Raw genomic sequence first — 17,094 nt, 5'->3', positions numbered from 1 at the left:
GTTGAAAGGGTAGGGAGTGAGACAGGCGTGCGGGGAGAAGGATTGCCGTGGCCTACCCTTTCCCCTGAGCCCCCCAGCCTCTAGGCCCAAGAAACCGAGCTGCAGGCCCAGGCTGGAGCAAGGGGGTGGAAGGTGGCATGGAGAAGCCTGCGCAGAAATCCTGGCCGCTCTGTGGGCTTCGGCCATCTCCTGGAACACGGGCCTGTTTTGCAAACACAGCAAGTTAGGCCAACTATGTGAGGTTTGGCCCTGGCTCGGCCAACCCAGCTCATTAAGCAAACAGCAAGAGATTTTTTTCCTTTTTCTCCCTAAACTAAATCTTCTCTGGGTGCATAATTTATACAGCTCCAGCGAACTGCAGTCTGGCTTTCTTCCCAAGAAAGAAAAACATCTCCTCAGATTTTCCACACACCCTCCCCATCCTGCTGGCCGAATGCCAAGACTTCCCAGCAAGGCCGGGGCGGGGCTGCTCCGGGGAAGGGCAGGATGTGTTGCTGTTGCAGGGGCCGCAGGGCCGCTCTTTCAGGGGTAGCGGTAGTGGTGCAGGCAGGTGTTTTGTACAGGAGCGGGCGGTGGGCAACAGGTGTGCGGCCCGGGGTGGGCAGGAAGCTGTGCAGACAGCTGTGCTGCTGGGAACCACTCTAGGACCAGCAGACCCAGGAATAGCTCATCTGTGTTTACAAAGCACCTTCTCACCTCCTTTGAGTCACCCAACAAGTACACGAGGAGAGTAGGACACACATAATTACTATCCCCATGTAATTGATGAATTGCTAACAGAAAGGACCGGGCAATTTAAAATTAGCCTGACTCAAGTTAGAATCCCACCTCTGCCATGGAGCGACCTCAGGCAGGTTGCAAAAATTCTTGCAGCCTCATCTATTAGGGATAATGTTAGCACTTTCCCCCAAGGGCTTGTGCTGCGGGTTAAATGAGATCCCATACGTGAGGAGCCCTCTCCATGCCTGGTCCCTAGCAGATGCTCCCTTGTTCCCATATTAATGGCCGAAGAGGTTTCCCAACTCCTGTGGGCACTGCTGGGCCTGGGCCCAAGTGTTCTCCCAGCACAGCCCCTTCTGTTGCCGCAGTCAGCCGTGTGCCCACCGGGCCAGTCCGTCCCCACGCAGAGGCTGCACGCTCTGTGAAGCTGCCTGTTCATCCCTGGCTCTGAGATCTTGGCAGATAGCTGAGCGGTCCTTAAGTCCAAATGCCTGCCATGCTCTGTGGGAGCAAGCAGCTCTAGAAACTGCATAGCTGGTGAAACTTAAGCTTTGGAACATGAACCCTAGCCCACAATCCGCCTGTTTCCTCTTATAGTCAAGGGCGAGCATCCAAATCCCCTGTCATTTATCATTGTCACTACTGCTCAGAAAGGTCAGTGTGCATTCTCGGTTGCCTCCAGCCCCTGGGCTCGGAGCAGTGATTCCGACTTGGAGGCGCTGAGCCTCACATGCAGGAGGCACTTGTGAATGTTTGCAGAGGAGTCGTCAGGTCATGCCCGTATGCAGACATGCCATCGCAGCCTGTGTGAAAGCAGCATTTCCTCATCGGGGCCTGCTCAGTGGCTCCTGTGTTATACACCCGGAGTGTCTCCTCAGCGAATACTCTAGAACTTTTGTTAACTATTCCCTCTTCTCAGCACCCTCTTCCCCCATGGCTGGTTCTTCTCATTCAGATCTTTGCCTAAGTGTGGCTTCCTCAGGGGCCTTGTCTGACTATCCCAAAGAAAAGGACTCTCCCCTACCCCACCCAAGGCACTGTCTTTCTCATCACTGTTCATTATTTTTTTCATGGCACTCTTCACTGTCTGAAGTTATTTATTCAGTGTCTTTGTGACTAGAATAGAAGGTCCATGAGAGCAGGACATAGTCTGGCTTGGTCTTGTGGTATCCCCAGTGATTGGCAGATAGCAAGAGCCCAGTAGTTATTGAATGGGTAAATGAAGCAAGCTTGAGATCATGGGCTCTAATGTCTTCATTTTGCAGAAGAGAAAACCAAGGCCCAGAAGGGTTAAGATGCTTAATGTCAATTTGCTTGTGTAAGACACCCCTGCTTTTTCTCCAGTAGCTTCTTCCTCAATTCTCAAGGGTCTCTGGAACGAACATATGGTAATGGTCTGCCTTTCTATTTGGGACTCTTTCTTGTCTCTCAAGAGTGACAGAGCCAAAAATATCTGATGTGTGCCCTTATGAGCCAAAGGATAGTTTGCTCACTTGGGCTGAAAACGGAAAACACACAGATGCACATACAAATACCCTGAAAAGAAATTAAAATGGGCTAACACGTGGGTAAGGAATGTTCATATAAAACGATGCCATCCTGTTGGGTGTCAGCTAGCCAGGGAAACACCATAACTGGGTCATATTTATTGATGTCAGAGGAGAAATTCCCCCCTCCAGATTCTGAAGGAAGAATCAGGGGGCACAGGAGGAGTCCGTGTGGAGTAGTGGGATGGATATCCTCCTCACTGAGTAATTTGAAGATTAAGTCTGAAGAGGCATGTAAAGAGTCCAGCATAATACCTGCTCAGTCAGGGGTAGTTCTGACACCATCCCCAAAGATGGTTTATTCTAGCTGAGGACTCACTTACTTCCATGTTTCCTGGTCTCCCACTGGTTTTCTCATATTTATCCCACGGGAGATGACGGGAGATGACTCACACCAAGGAGCAAAATGAACCAGTGTTCTATCTCTGGTAAAAGGTTATGCAGAGCGGTAAGGAGCTAATAATAATTATTATAACAGCCACTACCTCACTTATTTTACATGTTCCATGTCCCAGGCCATGTGCTAAGGGCTTATGTGTATTACCTCATTCAATTGTATAAGGTTGGAACTATTTTTGTCCTGCTTAACACATAAGGAAGCAACCACTCAATCCTATGAGAAAGGGACTATTTTTATTCCTATTTTACAAATGAAGAGATGAAATTCGGAGAGGTCAAGTGGCTTGCCCAAGGTTGCTCGCCTGATAAATGAACACAGCCAGAATTCCAGCTGTGGTACATGGTCTGAATGCTAACATGGTATAAAGTAAAGCTCCAAAAGTGACATCGTGATCCAGGAGGCTGGAACTGACGGCTAGAGTAAATTAGAGTTGGTAGGGTTTTGGTGACCGGCAGTTACCCACATTGTCCCTAGCTCTTTGCTTTTGATAACTGCATATACCAAATATGTACTAATAATTAACAGGGTGCATTGTTATAAATTAAAGGGAGTGGGTTTTAAGAGAAGATACTTGGGACAGTGCAAATTACTGTCACAGCTATGATCCAGTGAAGTAAAGTTCCAAGCACGGGGCATTCTGTGCCTTTGGCACACTGCCTTGCATCTATGAGAGGTGCACTGCATTGTTTATCTCTCATCACATGAAAAAGAATATATAAAAGATCCCAGCTCAGACTATGCCCAATGCCTGGCACAAAGTAGGTACTTAATTACAAAATACTCCCTTCTGTACCTTTACTTCCTGATACCCACCACAGTGCTTGGCATGCAGTAGATGCTAAACACTATTAGCTGTTTGCTATTTTTTGACTAGTAAGCACTTATTACTTAATATAAAGCTAATATTTATTGGGGTTCCATGCTAAGCATTTCCATGCAATATCACTTCTGCCCATTATACTTATCTAGTGAAGTACACTTAGCATCTCCATTTAACAACAGGATTCCTTTAACTGAAGAGAAAACAGACTTCCAGAGGTTAAATACTTTTCCTAGGGACACTAAGCTATCAAGCAGTTAAGGCGTTTGAATAAATGGGTTCTCAGAATTTCTTCCCCAGGTTCCCATCTAACCAAAGAGGATGGTGTCTGTCATTCTCTAAGTGATTTGTGGGCCATAGCATGAAGCTTGACATTTCCTAGAAATCTTATTTCTTTGGGGAGCTTGGGTGGTTCAGTCAGTTGAGCGTCTGACTTTGGCTCAGGTCATGATCTCACGGTTTGTGAGTTCAAACCCTACACAGGGCTCTCTGCTGTCAGCATAGAGCCCGTTTCAGATCCTCTGTCCCACTCTCTCTCTGCCCTTCCCTTGCTTGCGTGCGCTCCCTCTCTCTCAAAAATAAACATTAAAAAACATCTTTAAAAAACAAAAGTAATATTTCTTTTAAAAAATTCATACCATCTTTGCTTTCTAATAATTCAATCTAAGAGAATGTTTTAAACCACTGACAAGTTTCATTACCTAACTCACCCTTTTCCCCAATCTCCACATTATCTGATGCTTCAGAAAGATGCATCATAATTTGTTTTGTGACTTCTCATTCTCCTGGCAGACCACAGACTGAGCAGGAAGCTAGAGGAATCTGGTAAGCTCCCTGGGAGAAGTGAGCTGTGAACTAGAATTTAACTGACTGAAAGAGGAAAAACTGGGACCAGGATTTTACAGCTCTTCTTTTACCTGTCCCCAACTCCCTACCCCTAAATCCATTCTTGTTCATCCCCTAATAGGGCAGAGTGGAAATCAGAGAGAGTTCAGAATGTAGTAGATCCTCAATGGCAAATAAATGAATGGATGACTAGGTGGTTAGGTGAGGTCTGGGTAGTGATGGGCATCAACATCTCTTTGTAAAGGCCAATGGCTTGAGAGAGACTAAGGAGGGCTTTTATATTATAAAGGGGCTCCCTAGGGGAGGAGGCTACAGCTAAGGACACTACAGCCTTAACACTCCAATGAGTCCTTTCTAGACCTCCTTATGCTACTATTGATGCTGCTGTGATCCCTACATGCCAGTCAGTTTAGGAGCACCTTCTGCCACTAGCAATCAGTACTCATAATCAACTGGGAAATAACTTGGAGGCCCTAGATATCATTTTGCAGATAAGGAAACCGAGACGCAGAGAGGGAAAATCAATGACTCAAGGTCACATGGTTTGATGGAACTGTTTATTGCATATCCAACATATCCATTTCCTGCTCCTTGTTCCTTCATAGCAAAACTCCAGTTTTGTTTGGTATTGGGCAGCCATGGTTCAGGGAAGACATTATATACCCCTTTCCGTCCTCAGAGAATGAATCTTAATTCGTTTGAACCAATCACAACAATTCTACCCTCTCTGCCAGTGACTGGTTTGGAAATGAACATTGATACAACTCTAACCAAAGAAACATGAAGGGAAACCTGTTGCTAGGAGCTTTTAGGAAAGTTTTCCTTCATCTTAAAGAGCTATGAGAGTGAAGGCTACAATCTTAGTCTCCATGGCTTTGGAGTTTGTTGGATAAGGACAGGATGCTTGGAGTAATTGCAGCCAAGAGTCATGTTGAGGACAAATACCAATACACTGTAGATGGCAAAATGGAATGATGTAAAAAGCCCAAGCCAAAGATGGCATTGCTGAGTCAATGGATTATCCAGCCCTGAAACTCCTCTACCTCTGGACTCCTTGTCAACTGAGGTAACAAGATGTCCTTATTGTTTAAAATAGTTGACTTGGGTTTTCTGTTATCTGTCTCCCAAAGCATCCACATGGCCAGGTAAGATCAGATTCCTAATGCTGTGATTAGGTGGCTTCTTGGAATGGCTGGAGTGATCTTTGTGGTTACCAGGAGGTAATGGGGGGGGGGGGGGGTGAAGAAGTGTTCAAGATTGTCAACTGAGTAGCAGGTGGATTGAGCTCCTGCAGAAAACTGGGGGCTCCCAGGAAGCTCTCATAGGCAGGCCTGAGAGTTGGACTTGAACCTTTTAATCAGTAGGATTCGGGTTGGCTTCATGAGACAGAAAACACAAAATAATGGTTTCCACTCCCAAGGTGTTATTCTCTCACATAATACTTGTGGCTGTTCCATGAAGTCAGCAGAGACTCAAAATCCTTCCACATCTCTGATCCACCATTCCTTATGTCAAAGATGGATGCTAGAGATCCACTATTTCATCTAAACCCAAGACAGCCAAATAGAAAGAGCAGGAAGAAGTGCTGTTCTCATCCCTTTTAAGGACGAAACAGGATTTTATTGTTCTTCACATTGTTCTTCCTCATCTCTTCTTCCTTCTTTTCTCTCTCTTTCCAAATATCAACACAGAGGCTCAAGTAGATTTTAGGCCTACAATATTTCAAATTTAGTCTTTTGATATATAAATGCTTTAAAAATGTTTGTTTCTGATGATAATGGAACATATGACCCCCCCTTGCATCTTAGCTCTTAGGGCAGGGGTCACAACCCCCAATGCCCTACAGGGCCAGTGAGGAAATAATGGAAATGGATAAAACAGTTTGGTGTAAAGAAAATGAATGGTGGGGCGCCTGGGTGGCTCAGTCGGTTGAGCGGCCGACTTCGGCTCAGGTCATGATCTCGCGGTCCGTGAGTTCAAGCCCCGCATCGGGCTCTGTGCTGACAGCTCAAAGCCTGGAGCCTGTTTCAGATTCTGTGTCTCCCTCTCTCTGACCCTCCCCCATTCATGCTCTGTCTCTCTGTCTCAAAAATAAATAAACGTTAAAAAAAATTAAAAAAAAAAAAAAGAAAATGAATGGTAACAATTGTCATAAAATGGAAAACAAAATCCCCATGAAAGGAGGCATTGTTACTCAGTTCCAGCAAATTGTTGTCAGGTAGGAATATAAGTTCCATGTTGCCAACTCTTCTATTATTCAATAAAAGCTGAAAAAAATCTGTATTTTAATGTTAAATATGATTTTGTTTATTTTTATTAAAAATTTTTTTTGGTAATGTTTTATTTATTTTTGAGACAGACAGAGCATGGGCAGGGGAGGGGCAGACAGCGAGGGAGACACAGAATCTGAAGCAGGCTCCAGGCTCTGAGCTGTCAGCACAGAGCCCAATGTGGGGTTCAAACCCATGAATTGTAAGATCATGACCTGAGCCGAAGTTGGATGATTAACCAACTGAGCTACCCAGGTGTCCCTGGTTAAATATGATTTTAAAATATTAGGTCAATATTGTGTCTTTCTTGGGTTTGAGAGCACCCTGAGGTCAAATTTTATAGATGATTAATTCAGCAGAATATGGAATATAATGGGAACTCAATATTTGTTGTTGAATGGATAAGTTAAAATTTTTCCAGTTACTTCCTCCTGGAAGGCTGAATGGAACAGCTGGTCAACTGGTTGAAGACAAAGGCATGTATGCTTTTGTAGTGTATATGTTAATTTTTCCAGTGTTTTATTTCTCTCTACCAAAACAGTCTAAGCAACTCTAAGGCAGAGACTATACCCATCACATCATCCTCTTCCTTTTCTTAAATATTTACTTTATTTTTTTTTTAAGTTTGTTTATTTTTGAGAGACAGAGTGTGAGCACAGGAGGGGCAGAGAGACAGGGAGACATAGAATCCGAAGTAGGCTCCAAGCTGTCAGTACAGAGCCAGATGCGGGGCTGTAACTCATGAGCCATGAGATCATGACCTAAGCTGAAGTCGGACTGAGCCACCCAGGTGCCCCCAGCCTCTTCCTTTTTAAGGAGAATTCCCCAAAGTTCCACATAACACTTTAATTTATATCTCATTGGATAGAACATAGTTAACTTGCTGGGAATGTGGGAGATTAAGTCTTTCATCTAAGTGAAATTGCTTGCTTAAAAACTGTAATTCTTTTACTAATGAAAAAAGGGGAAAGGATATTGGGAAGTTACTAGAAGTCCCCTCCACTCAACCCTGAAGAGAAAACTAAGGGGTACTGTGGTTAAAAGTCACCACATGCCATGCTATACTATAATAAATATTATTTATTATAGGATTATAGGATGTGTTATTTGTATTACAGGATGTCAGAGCTAGAAGTGGTGATAAAGGCTTCTTGTCCAACTCACTCATTTTACAGGTAGGAAGTGTGAGGACCTGAGTAGGGAAGGAATTTACCCAGGGTCACATGATAAAAGAAGCAGTCCTAATACTGCCTTGTACCCTAAGTCTCTACCAACTCTTATTAATGTCTAAATCCCAATATTCAGCCCTCATTGCTTCTTCCTCACCATGGTGATACACCCAGGCTCTTTCACCCTTAACACCACCTTCGACCTGGGTACAACTTCATCCTCTTTCCTAGTCAAGTTTCCACTACTGTTTTTCTCAGTACCTCCAGCCCAGGATGGCTCCTAGTTTTCATCACAGGGAGGGATAATATTGGTTGGTAGAGGCTTCCAGAGGTGGTCTTCCATGGCTAATTTTGAAGGCTCAGTTGAGAAAAATTACTGGGATTGATTAATGAGGTCACTGTGGTTGTTGCTCGATAAATGGAGGCTCTGGGGGCAAAAGTTTGTTATGAGACCTGGCTTCTTTTCCTTTAGGGGTAAGGACAAAAGCCTTCTATCTGGGCATATTAACAGGGTGTCTGGCATTCACATGTGATAGCCCTGTTCCTACAAGCTGGGCGAACCTCCTACCACACTGCAGTCATCTGGGAGGATAGTGGGCAGTGGTGTGACTTCTCACATATCAGAAGCTCAAGGCCATGCATCACCCCATGCCTACTGCAACAGGCCACCAGGGCAGGCCCATCTGATCCTGTCTTGCATCAGAAAGATAACTCTTATCACCACTCCACAAAGTGAGCTTGTAAAAATAGACAGGATCAGGTTGTGACCAGTGCCCTGGAGTTACCAAGGCAGCGAGGTTCTAGTTACAGTTCTGTCACAGGCCAGACACTAAGTATATCTTCCCCACAGTGACAAGGAGTGTCAGGGAGCACGCCAGCCACATGATCCTTCCCAATCACAAGGGAGAAACCCTGCTCTCAGAGTCTATTCCTAAATCACTCTGCTCCCAGAGTCTATTCCTGAACCAGGCCTTGGCCCAGACTACAAATAGATTGCCTGTGTCCTGGCCAACTGTTCTACTTGTGGTCTCCAGATAGGATGCCACGTGTCAAGCATGGGGGGCAGCCGTGGAGCAAGTTGCAGGACTCCTGGGCATGTCTTGGAAGACACATCAGAGAGGGCACACATCTTCTACCTGCCTCATGGATGGTGGGAAAGGGAGGAAGTCTGGAACTGGAGGGGAAGGGGGCTGGGAGTGCTCCCCCTACCCCTGCAAATCCACCAAAGGATTCACTGATTCTGATTCACTCCTAAGCAAATCCACGGCTGATATCTTGTATTTGGTCAGATGTGCCCATTCTTTTCCTGACACTTTGTTTCTTTGAATAGTATACATCTATTAGCCAAATTAGTAATTTTACTTACACAAATAGTACATTAATACAAGTATGTTGTATGAAAAAAAAAACCTCAAACAATACAGAAATTGATAGGAAAAAATGAAAATTTCCCTTTTCATTTATCTCTCACCAACTCAACCTCTGTCCCCAGAAGTAACTGTGATCAACGGTTTGATATTTATCTTCCATACTTTTTCTTTCTTTTTAAAAAAGTGTTTATTTCTTTGAGACAGAGAGAGAGAAAAAAAAAAAAACATGAGTGGGGAGGGGCAGAAAGACAGGGAGAGAGAGAATCCCAAGCAGGTTCCATGCCACCAGCACAGAGCCTGAGGTGGGGCTCAAACCCACAAATGGTGAGATTATGGCCTGAGCCAAAACCAAGAGTCAGAGCTCAGTCGACTGAGCCACTCAGGAGCCCCAATCCCATACTTCTTCCATGCACACAGCACATCCCACCAAAACACCTGCAACACACACACACACACACACACACACACACACACACACACACACACAGAGTATAGTGTAAGAGGTTACAAGTAATCATTCTAATATTATCTGGGTTCAAATTGCTTTGTGGCCTTGGGACAAATTAATTTGCTTCTTTGTGCCTTGCTTTCTTCCTCTGTAAATAAGGATAATATTGGACTCTACTTCATAGGGTTTTTGTAAAGATTAAATGTAAGTACTTTCAAAACAGTGACTAACACAGTGTAAGGGCTTGAGTCTTATTACATATGTACATAAGGAGGTCATATTAGTTATCCACTATCGTATAACAACTCACAATTTAGTGAGTGTGCCAATTCGTGGCATACAACAGCAAACATGTATTATCTGCGGTCAGGAATTCAGGAGCAGTTTAGCTGAGTGGTTCTAATTTAGGGTCTCTGATCTGGGTGGATGCTGGCAGGGGCTGCAACCATGTGAAGACTTGACTGGATGTGTAGAACTTTATTCCAAGATGGCTCACTCATATGGCTGTTGGCAGGAGGCTTGATCTCTTGCCCCATGGGTACTGCCACAGGCTGCTTAAGTGTCCTTGCGACATCGGCAACTAACTTTCCCCCCAGGAGTGGCAATCTAAGAGAGAAGGAGGAGGAAGCCCATAGCATTTTTATGACATTTTTTTTTTTGAAATTGCATACCACTGCTTCTGCTTCATTCTTTTCTAGAAGTGAATCACTACAAAAAGCCCATGCTCCGGGGGGGAGGGGATTGAAAGCAGTTGTAACAGAATTTATAGACATATTTTACAACTACCACAAAGCTTATCCTAGAGGTACATGGTATCACGCTCTGTTGTCTTGCAATTTGCTTTTTGTCATTTAATAAACACCTTAGAGATCTTTGCATATCAGCACATACAGAATTACATCAATCTCTCTAACTGCCAAATCATATTTCATTGTAAAGATATACCGTACTTTCTTTAACCATTCTCAGTTTAGTGGGCATTTAGGTGTATTTTTCTTTCTTTGCAGGAAGCAAGAACCTAAGGCAAGGGGCACTTCTTACAGATCCATAGTCTAAGGAAAAGTTTATAAGTATCTAAGAAGTTGGCAGTAGTAGAGGGAGCAGAGACCTGTAGATTCCAAGTGACCAGACAGGTTATAATCTCAGGACACATATCAACAGTTGCTCACGAAAGAACACTAACATACAACATTGTCACCACTGATTCCCGATCAGCTGTTGCTGCCTCTGGCCCTGGTTCTATGTTCCCTCCTAAGTGAGGCATGACTGGAATCCCGAGGTATGTCTTCAGCTTGATGTGTAGCTCAGATGGCCAAGAGTTCACAGCATTAGACACTAAACTGTGACAGAGTCTCCTCATACTAGTTGGAATCTTATTCTTCATGACAATTTTAGTCAGCTATCTGCCATCCCTCCTTTTCCCCCACATACCATGATTTTGTTTAGCTCTTCTGGTTACCCTGGTTTTGTTTAGGATGGTAATGGCCTAGTTGCAGAGATTGAATCTGATTAGTCAAAGTCATTCACTATAATTTCACTCACCAGATACTTCTATTTCTAGCCTCTCTCACAGTGAGGGCTGGCTCATGTAGCCATTCTGGCCAATGGAATCTAAGTAAAAATCAGTTGGGAAACTTCTTGGAAAGCCTTTGCATTCCAAATGAAATCATCAGATATGACTAGCAACACCCTACCCTTTCTTTACACCTTAAACATAGAAATAATATCTGGAGCTGTGGCTGGCATCTTGAGACACGTTATAGACAAAACTGAAAAGCCATCATGCTTAAGATTTGGGATAGAAAGCCAGAAACAGAGAATTTGATGATATTGTTGAGCTGCTAAAACAACTATGGACCGACTACCCACAGACTTTTTGTTACAGAGAAAAATAACTCTACCTTTTAAAAAGGTACTCCTCGCTGGTTTACCGTTACTTGCAGCTGAGAACATTCCTGAGCTATTTCCTGCTTCTCTCTAATCTCTCTAAGTTCAGGGCCTCTGTGTCATGTACTTTCATTGAATGACCAGTGCTTTTGGGAGACACCTGTTTCCTGATATCCAGACAGTCCCCACATTTCTGGCTTAGCAGAGATGGGGGTCCCCTGAACAGGCAGATGGGTTCATGACACCTAGGCCACTGCAGAAATGTCTCTGCTGTATAATGTCCTTCAACTCAGTTTCATCACTAGGAAAAATAACACATCTGACCACTCTATAAAAGCTGAGAAATAAAATTTCTTTTAATCTTTTTCTAGCTAAATACTCTTGGGTAGGGTCAGAGTGCACCAATCTTGAATTCTGCTCATTAGCAAACAGGTTTCTAGCAGGGGAGAGACCAGGGAAAGTCTCCTACTAGTGACAGCCAAATCAGGGAATGTTGGCTGGCACATTATCCAGACGGAAGAGTAATATCTACTGGAAAGTGAAGTGGTTCTTTAGTAAAGTGGGGAGGAAGATATTTTAAGAGTCTCGTAACTACCGATGTAAGAAAAAAGCTGAATTTCAAAAAAAGGCATCTTGAGTTTGTTGAATGTAATTTGACTCTTGTAGACAATTTTAGAACCAACTTCAGGCCATGTACAGGGGTAAAACGAGGGCTGAATTAGCTTATCTTCATCAGGCTTTTGATACGTATAACTGGGGCCGGTGGCATCTTAATTTTCTGGTGTGTTCCAGGAGAAAGGAAGATTTTTGGAGTTCACAAACTTATCAGAATCCAGCTTCCAGTTCCTACTATACGACTCTGGGGCAGTTACTTTCTTTGAGCCTTGGGTTCCTCAAAAATCTTTGGTTTCATAAATACTCCCAGTCTCAAAGGGTTTTTTATGAAGATCTAAATAAAACCATATAGGCAACTAGCTGACACGTAGTATTGCTACTGCTACTTCCTCTACTATCACTACCAGAATCACCGCTAACTGTCATCACCATCACCACCACCATCACTATTATTTACAATAGAAAAGACAACGGGCTTTGTATCACTGCTAGTTCTGTTCTAGAGAGATTTTAAATGAAGAAAACAAGCGTTTCAACGAATAAGGAGTGAGGTAGGTCAGAATCAAATGCCTCCACTTGGTTCAAACAAATCGCCTTCCTTTGGGTTTTACAAGGACCATGTGGCAGGTGAACTGTCCTCATTGTTTTTGGTCAGAGACGGGAGAAATGCTGTCTGCACACCCCCAGCCAGGCCTCCAAGTAGCACTTTGACACTCTTGCAGGAGGCATGCCATCTACTTCTGCTGCCTTTTTGTTTGCAGGGCTGTGAGTTTCCAGTTCTGTCCTCCAGGAAGAATTGATGATTTCCGCTCTACTCCCCCCTCTCCTCTCGGTCTCTGAAGGCAAAAGATAGATCCCCTCCCCCTCTGCAGAGCTATTTCTTAAAGTCTGCTCTCCCCCAGCCAGAGGCAGCTTTCTCTACTGATGAATACAATGATGATAAAAATAGTGTTTCTATTTTCTTAGGAATGCTATGCCTTTCTTTCAAAAACCAAACCAAAACAAAAACTTTCTCCCTTAGAAAATTATAATGCTCTTGCACCACGGAAAAGACAGATAAGCAAAACGAAGAACATAAAACTGCCCATAATCAGAGTGTACCAGGACTCACAAGCAACGAGCATCATGCTTTCAGTCTTTTTTCGTGTGCATATTTATACACTTTTACTCAAATTGGAATGTAATCACACTCCATACCATAGTCTTCAGTATATTTTTATTAATCAGTGAGAAGTCACTAACAACTGTCCATATCTTTCGAGACATGTTTTCAACATTGTTTCCATGGAATTCGATTCTGCGGGTGCCATCATTTATTATGTATTATTACTGGTGTATTATTTAACCAGTTCCCTGTTGCCGGGCATTTAGGTTGTTAATAACTTTTCACTGTTCTTCACAATGCTATAGTTATTAACAGCCTTCACACTCATTCATAGTTTTCTCCCTAGGGTCTACACCTGGCAGATGTGATCACACGTATTTTGGAAGCTGGGAGAACCGAAGAGCAAAGAGGTTACAAAAAGGTAAATGAATGGAGTGAGTTACCCTAGAGAGCCTTGTGTTTGACAAAACAATTAAATGCTGAAGGACAGTTAACAAAACAAAATGACTATGGTAGCTGCTCTGAAGCTCTTCTTTTCGGAATTAGATCTTGGGGACACTTGTCTATTGAGTGCCTGGCAATAAAACCATGTCATCAGCATACAGAAGGGAGCTTACCTTTCTCTTTTCTGTCCTCAGAGCAGGCACTTGGAGAGTCAGGAGTTCAGCTCATCCAAGATTCCAGAATGGTTAAATCACTTGGCAAAGGCCACTGAGCGGGTTAGTGGCTAAGTCAGGACTGGAAGCCAGGTCTCCCCAGTCCTGGATGACTGCTTTTTGTGAAAATGTCCTTCTCCGAGACAGTTGGGCTATCACCACTGACAGTGTCACTCAATCTTTTACAGTTTTGTAGACTAGAGCAATGACCTGGGGATCTTGTTGAAAAGGCAGATTTTGAGCCCAGTTGGTCTGGGATAGGGCCCATTTTCTGCATTTGTAGCAAATTTCCAGGTGATGTCTAGGGTCCAGACCACTCTGAGTAGCAAGCAGCTAGGGAATGACTCAAATGAAAACAAAGCAAATGACCTAGATAAAGACAGGCTTATTGACAAACAGTACAGCATTTCAACGTCAATGACTGGAAAGGGAGCTCCTGATAGTTATGAGTCTTAAAGTAAAGGTATGTCCTTTTCCCATCAGCAACACTCTGACAGGAGACCAACTCAACAAGTCAAAGGAAGGACTGGGGCTGTGGTGGCCAAGTGATGATCAGACACACCCAACAACAGCACAGTAAGTCCCTTTGTTGTGAGGAAGCAGCAGCAGCAGCAAGAGAACCAGAATAAAAGCCACTTTATTTAATATTCCAAAGGCGTTCCCAGTGTCTCCCAGAGTCCTCATTAATTACCTGGAGAATTACCAAGGAATTCTCAGACGGGAGGAGAGCCTCCTTCCACTGCCTCTCACCACACCTCATGACACCTAGATGACAGAAGAGCTGCACTTGATGAGAAGAGGAAACGGAGCCTGGGCACAGAAACAGAAGAGCTTTGGCCTGTGAGATTTCTAAATCACAGGCATGGCTTGCCCTCTTGCAAGTAGAGGCAAAAGACGTCAGCCTTATTGGCAGTCCCGGGCACGCAGCTTTGGGATCGGAATAATAACGGTTTTCAAGGCATGGGGAGTAGCCGAGGGTGGCCTTCTGGTGCATGGAGGGGTGAGAGGCCAGGTCCAGGCTGGGCCAAGCACGGTGCCAGGGAAGGAGGGCTGTGGATGCTGGTTGTTTATTTTTTCTTCCATGCAAACTGCTCACTTGTTAGCATCGGTACTGCGACATAGCAGTTTCCAGTAAATACACTGAGCTGCACGGAGGTGGCAGAACAAGGGAGGCTCAGATGTACAAGCAGATGGTTCTTATTACTTCCAGTCGTTCTTGTCGTAGTCCCACTGGGCAGGGAAGCCCTGAATCGGGCTGACCTTCACGTCGGGCATCCTCTGAGTCTGCTTGGGCACGCTCTCCCCTTAAAAGGTGCGCAGGAGGGACGCTACAGGCAGCGCTTCTTAAAGAAGCGGGACGCCCCTCAAGAACATGGCGGCGCCCACAGCCGCCTCGCGCGCCTGCGCACTCCCGTTCGCGTCCGCAGAGCTCGGGCTGAAATTCATGGGGCCCAGTTCCACATTCTCATCAATGGAGAGGCTGCTCGAGGGGGGGTCTCCTTTTATTTCAAGGCCTTCTGGCTGGCGGAGAGATCTTGATGTGGGCCGCGTTAGGCAAGGGATAGTGGCGCTGGTGGACATAACCGGGGAGAGCATAGTCTTCACGCTTCACGCTTCCAGGTGCTCGCACACGCACGGAGGTGGGAAGAGCTCGCTTGCAGATTAGAATAATTACTCTGGTCGCCAACATTCTTGCCGCTGCCCACTCCCCACCTCCCAACCCCCCAGCCTCCAGCAAAGCCCACCTCCCTTACCCCCTGCGCAGCCCGAAGAGCGTGGTTACTTTAGACCTGGAACCAGGAAGTGCTGGCCTTAAAGCTAGAGTAACAGGATCACAGGGAAGCATCTTACAAATACAGAATCCTAGCGTTTAAGTCATGTTCCCTGGAGTTCTCAAGATTCTATGTGAACATGTTTCAAGGACTGCTGTTTCCTGTGATGTATAATGGGATGTGAGAATTGGTCCTTCATCCCCCCATTTTAGCATCACGTCATATCTATTTTATACACTGGGATGCTGAATACTATTTCTGTAAAGGGTTGTGTACTTAAAAGCTGTTCTTTTTTAGGGGCACCTGGGTGGTTCAGTCAGTTGAGCATCCGACTCTTGATTTCCACGGAGGTCATGATCCCAGGGTGGTGGGATCCAGACCTGCATTCAGCTTGGCATTGAGCGTGGAGCCTGCTTAAGATTCCTGCCTCCCCCTCCCCGCCCCCGCCCCCGCCCCCGCCCCGTCCCTCTCTGGTGCTCATGCTCTCTCTCTAAAATAAAATGCATGCATGCATGCATGAATGAATGAATAAATGAATAAATAAATAAATAAACAAACAAATAAAAATAAATTGCTCTTTTTCAACTTCTTCACTTGACAGGAAAGGAAGGTGAATTTCTGAGATTTAAAGCCAGCTCATGACATAACACTATGGTGTTCACCACCACCCCCACTCCCTCACATGTGGTTGTACCATGGTTCTGTAAGTCCAACAGGACCCAGAATATCTGGCTGCATTCTTTTCTCTCAGAGAGTTCCCAAAACCCAGACTAGTGCCCAGATTTATAATATTTCATGCACACCGAAGTCTGGAAATAGAACTGACCTAAGTTATGGTGGACAGCATTGTCTATGTGGTATGATACCTGCCCACCTAACTGGAATTCCCACTACGGGGTGTGCCAGCAGTTTTCAAATGAACTCGGGTGTCAGCGCACCTGTGAAATACCATGAATTATTGACTTACTTAATTCCATCATACAAATGAGAAGGCCACTTTGCCAGCAGAAAAGCCAGCTGGTAATACACATAGAATAACACTGTGATCACACACACTGCGTTCGTCATTAAGACCAGTCTCACATATTTTGGTTCTCTTCTGGGCACATGGTGAGCTTGCACTTCTCTACTTTCTTTCGTAGGCATGGCCATATAACATGTTTTGGCCAAATAAATGTGAATGGAAGCTTTTAAAGTCAGTGCATGATGTTCCTCATCCCTTTCCCTGTAGTGTAGTCTTTGTGGAAGTCTACGTTGAGATGAGCGTTTGTTCACCAGAGTCCCAGGGTGACTATGATGAGTAGAGGTCCTTTGCCAACCTACATCAAATGTGGTATGAGCAAAAAATACATCTTTGTCTGTTTAAGCCATTAATAGTTGGGAGTTTTGTTACCATGGCAAAACCTAGCCAATTCTAACTGATATATTTACCAAAAATAAACCAATAAGCTGTTAAATGGAGCACTGCT

General features: G+C 44.5%; 1 pseudogene; it reads right to left on the bottom strand.

Moving 5' to 3' along the window:
• Positions 1 to 14,777: 14,777 nt before the first annotated feature.
• On the bottom strand, positions 14,778 to 15,558 carry LOC112854867 (cytochrome c oxidase subunit 4 isoform 1, mitochondrial pseudogene; annotated as a pseudogene).
• Between the last annotated feature and the right edge of the window lie 1,536 nt (positions 15,559 to 17,094).

The sequence above is a fragment of the Puma concolor genome, chromosome D2 (assembly GCF_028749965.1).
Source record: "Puma concolor isolate L17-30 chromosome D2, mPumCon1.1.hap2, whole genome shotgun sequence".
NCBI classification, from domain to species: Eukaryota; Metazoa; Chordata; class Mammalia; order Carnivora; family Felidae; genus Puma; species Puma concolor.
The sequence above is the reverse complement of the archived record's forward strand: the minus strand, read 5'-3'. Positions and strand labels throughout refer to the sequence as shown.